The sequence below is a fragment of the Salvelinus sp. IW2-2015 genome, unplaced genomic scaffold (genome assembly GCF_002910315.2).
Source record: "Salvelinus sp. IW2-2015 unplaced genomic scaffold, ASM291031v2 Un_scaffold2719, whole genome shotgun sequence".
Taxonomy (NCBI): domain Eukaryota; kingdom Metazoa; phylum Chordata; class Actinopteri; order Salmoniformes; family Salmonidae; genus Salvelinus; species Salvelinus sp. IW2-2015.
The window spans coordinates 97,607-106,126 of NW_019944024.1; positions in this window are offsets into that span (position 1 = coordinate 97,607).

Genomic DNA, 8,520 nt, shown 5'->3' on the forward strand with positions numbered 1-8,520 from the left:
GAATCGGGATCGTTCACCCAATGGATAATCTGAGATCTTTCCCCAATGGATCTGGGATTTCCCCAATGAGATCTGGATCTTTCCCCAATGGGATCTTTCCCAATGAGATCTGGGATCTTTCCCCATTGAGAGTCTGGGATCTTCCCCATGAGATCTGATCTTCCCAATGGGATCTTTCCCAATGAGATCTGGGATCTTTCCCATGAGATCTGAGATCTTTCCCCAATGGGATCTGGATCTTCCCAATGAGATCTGGATCTTTCCCCAATGAGATCTGGATCTTTCCCCAATGAGATCTGAGATCTTTCCCCAATGGATCTGGGATCTTTCCCCAATGAGATCTGGGATCTTTCCCATTGAGATCTGGTATCTTTCCCCAATGAGATCTGGATCTTTCCCATTGAGATCTGGTATCTTTCCCCAATGGGATCTGAGATCTTCCCCAATGGATCTTCCCAATGAATCTGGAATCTTTCCCCAATGGGATTCTTTCCCCAATGAGTCTGAATCTTTCCCCAATGGATCTTTCCCAATGAGATCTGGTATTTCTTCCCCATTGAGATCTGGTATCTTTCCCCAATGAGATCTGGTATCTTTCCCCAATGGATCTGGGATCTTTCCCCAAGGGATCTTTCCCCAATGAGATCTGGATCTTTCCCCAATGGGATCTTTCCCCAATGAGATCTGGGATCTATCCCCAAATGTGATCTTCCCCAATGAGATCTGGTATCTTTCCCCATTGAGATCTGGTATCTTCCCCAATGAGATCTGGTATCTTTCCCCCAATGAGATCTGGGACTTTCCCAAATGTGATCTTTCCCAAATGAATCTGGTATCTTTCCCCATGAGATCTGGTATCTTTCCCCAATGGATCTTTCCCCAATGAGATCTGGGATCCTTCCCCAATGGATCTTTCCCCAATGAGATCTGGGATCTTCCCCATGAACTGGTATCTTTCCCCAATGAGATATGGTATCTTTCCCCAATGAGATCTGGGACTTTCCCCAATGGGATCTTTCCCCAATGAGAACTGGGATCTTTCCCCAATGGGATCTTTCCCCAATGAGATCTGGGATCTTTCCCCAATGGGATCTTTCCCCAATGAGATCTGTGCTTCCCCAATGAGATCTGGTATCTTTCCCCAATGGATCTTCCCCAGTGGTATCTTTCTCCAATGGATCTTTCCCCAGTGGTATCTTTCCCCATTGGGATCTTGATGACATTACAACATGTTACATACAGAATGTCTGTCAGTCATCATGACATTACAAAGCATCAAACAGAAGATTGCAGAGAGATGTTACTGTAAGAATGAAGAGAGAGTGGCAGAGAGATGTTACTGTAAGAAAGAAGAGAGAGTGGCAGAGAGCTGTTACTGTAAGAAAGAAGAGAGAGGGGCGGAGAGCTGTTACTGTAAGAATGAAGAGAGAGGGGTGGACAGCTGTTACTGTAAGAATGAAGAGAGAGGGCAGAGAGCTGTTACTGTAAGAATGAAGAGAGAGAGGGCAGAGAGCTGTTACTGTAAGAATGAAGAGAGAGGGGCAGAGAGATGTTACTTTAAGAATGAAGAGAGAGAGGGCAGAGAGCTGTCACTGTAAGAATGAAGAGAGAGGGGTGGACAGCTGTTACTGTAAGAATGAAGAGAGAGGGCAGAGAGATGTTACTGTAAGAATGAAGAAAGATTGGGGCAGAGAGCTTTTAATTTAAAAAAGAAGAATGATTGTGGCAGAGGAGAGGTAGAACTTCAGTGTGACATTCAAAAAGGGTAGAGAGAATAAGAAAAGCACATTCTTTGTCTTAACTCTAGCAAATGGATTTCGTCCTATAATTACCAGTGTGCATGTGGGAATGACCACAGACTTAAAGCATTGTTTTGTCCTGCTTGTTTTTTGTTTCCACAGTTCTGTGATGTTTCTCAATGTTTGTTATGTGGTGAAAAGCAACGGTGCCAACAGACTGACAAGCTCCTTGGCCCAGAGTCTGACTGGGTTCTGTCTGGTCTAAAGAGACATGTTACAGTCCCTCTGAGGGGGATATTGTCCTCCAAAAACACAGCTCACATGCTCCATGTTACTCGCAACACTCACAGCTCAACTCATTATCCAAACCTCTTTTTGAATTTCAGTTTAAAAGCAACCATCAACACAGATGTGCTTTACATCTATAACCTCTATAATATTTTGTAGGTGTTCTAGAGAGAAGCGTGAAGGGGGAGGCCAGTGCCCTCACTAAAGCCAAGACCCTCTACAGATCCTGCACCAATGAGAGTGAGTCTGCTGGTCTGTTTTGTTGAGGTCAATTACATTTCAATTCAGTAAGTCATTAAAGTCCAATTAGCTGTCTACCTTTAAGCTGTGAGTTAACCTGGGTCACTTTTGTGTTTTTTTTCCCCCTCTGAAGGTCAGATTGAGAAAAGGGGCGGAGCTCCTTTACTAGACATACTTCCTAATGTGTTTGAGTGGCCAATAGCAACAGACCACTGGGAGACTGTCTATGGTGAACTACACTATGCCCTTCGACCTCTGTGTTTCCTACACCTATTTTAGTTTGCCTCTCCTCAAACCAATTACCTCCTCTCCTCTCCTCAAACCAATCTTCTCCTCTCCTCAAACAAATCTTCTCCTCTCTTCAAACCAATTACCTCCTCTCCTCTCCTCAAACTAATTACCTCCTCTCCTCTCCTCTCCTCAAACCAATTACCTCCTCTCCTCTCCTCAAACCAATCTTCTCCTCTCCTCAAACCAATCTTCTCCTCTCTTCAAACCAATTACCTCTTCTCTCCTCAAACCAATTACCTCCTCTCCTCTCCTCAAACCAATTACCTCCTCTCCTCTAACCAATCCTCAAACCAATCCTCTCTGCTCCTCTCCTCAAACCAATCATCTCTTCTCTTCTCCTCTCCTCAAACCAATCATCTCTTCTCTTCTCCTCTCCTCAAACCAATTATCTCTTCTCCTCAAACCAATCCTCTCATTTCCTCTCCTCACCCCCCCCACAGAGAGAGATATCCAAGGGTGTATATACATTGTACACACCATCCAAGAAGACACATAAACACACCTGTTCCCATCAATATAGAACATAAACAACTGTCATCAATATGATAGAACATAAACAACTGTCACCCCTCACATGATAGACAATAAACACACTGTAAACCCACTACTGATAGAGCACATAACACACCTGTACCTCTGAGCGTAAAACAACCTGTCCATCACATGATAGAACTAAACACACTGTACCCTTAAACACTGTAGACCTAAACACACCTGTACCCCCATACATGATAGACCATAAACACACTGTAACCCATCACTGATAGAACACATAAACACACCTGTACCCCATTACATAATAGACACATAACACAGCTTGTTACCCCATCAGCTGGATAAGACCTGAACACCTGTACCCCATCACATTGATAGACACATGCAACACACCTGTAACATCCCACATGACAAGACACAGTAAACACACCTGCTTAACCCATCATGATAGACACTAAAACACCTGTACCCCTCACATGATAGACACATAAACACACTGACCATCACATGATAGACATCACATGAACACACCTGTACCCCTCACATGACAGAACACATACAACACACCTGTACCCCATCACATGATAGAAATTAACACCTGTAAACCCCATCACATGATAGAACACATAACAAACCTGTACCCCATCAAATGATAGACACAATGAACACACCTGTACCGCCATCACATGATAGACACATAGAACACACTGTACCCCATCACATGATATGACACATAAAACACACCTGTACCCCATCCATGATAGACCCTGAACACACCTGTACCCCATACATGAATGACCATAAACACACCTGTACCCCATCAACCATGATAGACACAGTGAAACACCTGTACCCATCACATGATAGACACTAACACACCTGTCAACCCATCACTGATGACACATGAACACATCCTGTACCCATTCACATGATAGACACTGAAACATTTCCACCTGTACGCCCATCACATAGATAAGACAATGAACCCCACCTGTACCCGTCACATGATGAGGCACTAAACAACTGTAACACCATCAGATGAAAATAGCACGAGTAACACATAGACCTGGTTATCCGCGCATCACATATAGCACTAAAACACACGCTGTACACCATCACATGATAGACACATAACCACCTGTACCCCACTCACATGATACGACATAAACACAGCCTGACCCATAGCAATATTACAGACACATAAACACACTGTACCCCATCAATGAATAGACACTGAACACACCTGTCCCATCAATGATAACACATAACACAGCATGTACCCCATCAACATATATAGACACATAACACACTTACCCCCATCACATGATAGACACTACACACACCTGTACCATCACATGATAGAACATAACACCTGTACCCATCACATGATAGACACATGACACACCTGTACCATTCTACGAATGATGAGACACCTATCAAACAGCCTAACCCCATCAACATGATAGACACTGAACAGCACCTGTCCTGCCATCAATGATAGACACGTAAACACACTGGTACCCCATCACCTAATAGACACATAAACACACCCTGTACCATACATGATAGACACATGAACCACCTGTACACCATCACATATAGACACGATGAACACAACCTGTACCGCATCAAATGATAGACACGTTACAACCTGTAACCCATCACAATGATAACCATAAACACACTTACCCCTCACATGATAGACACATAACCACACTGGTACCTCATCACATGAATAGCACATAACACACCTGTACCCCATCACATGATAGACACATAACCCACCTGTACACCATCACATGATAGACCCTGAAACACACTGTAACCCATAACATGATAGACACATACACACCCCTGTACCCTCACATGATAAGACACTAAACACACTGTACCCCGATCACATGATAGACACAGAAATCACACCTGTAGCCCCATCACATGATAGACACTAAACACACTCTGTACCCCATTTCACGTGAATAGACAATAAAACACCTGTACCTCCAATCAGACATGATAGAAAACATAAACACACTGTACCATCACATGGATAGACACTGAACAATCTGTCCCATCAGCAATGATAGCACATAAACACACCTGCACGCCATCACAATGGAAGACACTAAACACGACCTGTACCGCCATCACATATAGACAACAGAAACCCCACTGTACCATCCATGATAGATCACATATAACACACTTAACCATCACATGATAGATCCACAATAACACACTGTCCCCATCACATGATAGACACTAAACGGGCAGCCTGTACCCCATCACATGATAGACACATGAAGACAACCTGCCCATCACATGAAGACCTCAACACACCTGTCGCCCAATCACATGATACTGACACATGAACACACCTGTACCCCATCACATGAAGACACATAAACAACTGTACCCCATCACAAAATAGACACATGAAAAACCCTGTAACCATCACATGATAGACACTTGAACACCTGTACCTCCATCACATAATAGACACTAAACACACTTTGTTAACCCATCACATGATAGACACTAAACATACTGTACTCATCACATGATAGACACTAAACACAACCTGTACCCATCACATGATAGACCACTAAACAACTCTGTACATCACATGATAGACACTAAACACAGCTGTACCCTCACATGATAGACACTAAACACACCTGTCCCATACATGATAGACACTGAATCACACCTGTAACCCATACATGATAGAACATAAACAACCTGTCCCCCATCAATGATAGACACTAAAGCACACCTGTACCACACATTGTGTATGATAGAGACTAAACCACACCTGTTACACCATCACAAATGATTAGGACCAAACACCCTGTACCCCATCACTATGATAGACAACTAAACAACGCTGTACCATCACCATGATGAGACTACACAACACTGTCCCCATCAATGATAGGATAAACACCTGTACGCGCCCTCACATGATTAGACACATACACCCTGTACCATCACGATGATCAGACACTAAACACACCTGTACCCATCACATGATTAGAACAATAAACCACCTGTTACCCCATCAATGATAGACACTATAACACACTGTACCCCCATCACATGATAGACACTAAACAACTGTACCCCCATCAATGATAGACACATAAAACAGACACCTGTACCATCACATGATAGACACCCTAAACACACTGTACGCCCATCAACATAATAGACACATGAACACACCCATGTACCCCTCACATGATAGACACAAAACACCCTGTACCGCGCATACATGATAGAACATAAACAGACTGTACCCCATCACTATCGATAGACACATAAACACACCTGTACCCTATCAAATGATAGACACATGAAACACCTCGTACCCATCATATGATAGAACATAACAAATCTGTGCCCCATCACTTGTACACCTTCCTCTCTCGTAGTTAGGGTTTAGTGTACCTATTTGGCTCAGTAAACTACCGTTCAAGTCTAACCTAGGCAGGTTAAGTATTACACAACTAATCTCTCTGAACTTATGTTCCAGTGAGTGCTTTGGTCTTTCACCTGCTGTTGAATTGAGTGGCTGCTTGTGACGCTGATTCTCTCTCCTCGTGCCAGTTTGACCAGCAAACCAGCCTTGTCCTCTTATCCAGAGAGCGATATACCTGCACCGGGCCCTATGCAGAGGTAAGACTGTGTACTGCTACAACACATATTAATGAATATCCACTTCTCTACGTGGCGGGCATGTGGAGGAAATGAGTTCTCTGGCGGGTATGTTGCAGAAAATACTTCTCTGGCGGGTCTGTGGAGGATTACTTCTGTCTCTGGCCGGGTCTTGTGGAGGAAAATTATTCTCTGGCCGGGTCTGTGGAGGACAAATTCACTTCTCTGGGCCGGCATGTGGAGAATTAGTTCTCTGGGTTGTGAAGGGAAACTTAGTTTTGGCCGGGTATGTGAGGGAAATTAGTTTCTCTGGGCCTGGGCATGTGAGGAAATGAGTTCTGCTGGGTCTGTGAAGGAATGAGTTTTTCTGGCGGGTTGTGGAGGAAATGAGTTCTCTGGCGGGTAATCGTGGAGGAAATGGTTCTCTGGCGGTATGTCAAGGCTGGGTTTCAACCCTGGTTGTTCTGATCACTGATCCATCACCAGAAACACACATGACCCACATGCCGCAGTGACTGCAAGCCCTCAGCACTAGTCTAGATAAGATCAGCATCCTCTCTAGGTAATTATGCTGACGCTTTGGGTCCAAACTCCAGCATTGGTTTAATGAACCCCCCAACTAGATGAGGACGATCCTCTAGAAGCTGATGAGATTTGAAGCCTTGAATATTTTACTTGCAGTTTAAAGATTATAACTATCATTAGCATTAGACATGCCTAGATGAGTTTGAAACCTCCTGTGTTCGTGGGTGGGTTTAAAACAGACCTCTCACATAAGCCTGTTTGCCTGTAGGTTCTGTTATTGGAGAAACTATAAAACCACATTATGATCCATTTCCCCTAAACCCAGTCCTGATGTTTGGCCTCAGGATGACCTGTGTTCCACTTTCCTAACTGCCACTGGTGTGTGCCATGATCGCCTGTGTGTCGCTGTCGTAGATGTCGTGTGCTGTGTGTTGTGTGCTCGATGTGTGTGTGTGTTGTGGTGTGTGTGTGTGGTGTGTGCTGTGTGGTGTGTGTTGTGTGTGTGTGTGCGTATGTTGTGTGTGTGTGTGTGTGTGAGAGAGAGATGCATCTGGAGCTGTGATCATTAAAATAATGAAGTTGAGATGACGCGATTTGGTCGCAGCCCAATCAACCAGATGTCAGTGTTGGGGGTTGATATTCTCTTTATGGTTTTACTTTACTGACTATACCCACTGATTCGATATTTCTGAAAAGGATTCTGGTACTTGCAAGAACATGGTTAGCGGGGATTAGGAGTGTGTGTGTGTGTGTGTGTGTGGTGTGTGCTGTGTGTGTGTGTGTGTAGTGTGGTGTGTGTTGTGTGTGTGTGGTGTGTGTGTGTGGTGTGTGTGTGTGTGCTGTGTGTGGTTCATTGAATTAGGACAGAATTTATTTTCATAGTTGTTCTCTCTTGTCATCTCAATATTCAAAGGTATGTGAATACTGAGGACGATAAAGCCTATATATATTTCAGTGATGTGAATACAAGTATCTGTCATTATATATTTACAGTGATGTGATGACAGTAAAAATTGTCATTATATTTACAGTGATGTGAATACAGTCCCTCTCATTCTATTTACCAGTGGATGTTGAATACAGTCTGTCATTATATTTACAGTGATGTGCTACAGTATTCATCATTATAGTTACGTGATGTGAAAGTACAGTATCTCTCATTCTTCCTGCTCTACCCAACTACTTACGCTGCTTTTACTAGCAATACATGTTTTTATGTCTGTCCTGTCTGTCTGTCTGTCTGTCTGTCTGTTCTGTTGTCGTCTGTCTGTCTGTTCTGGTTGTC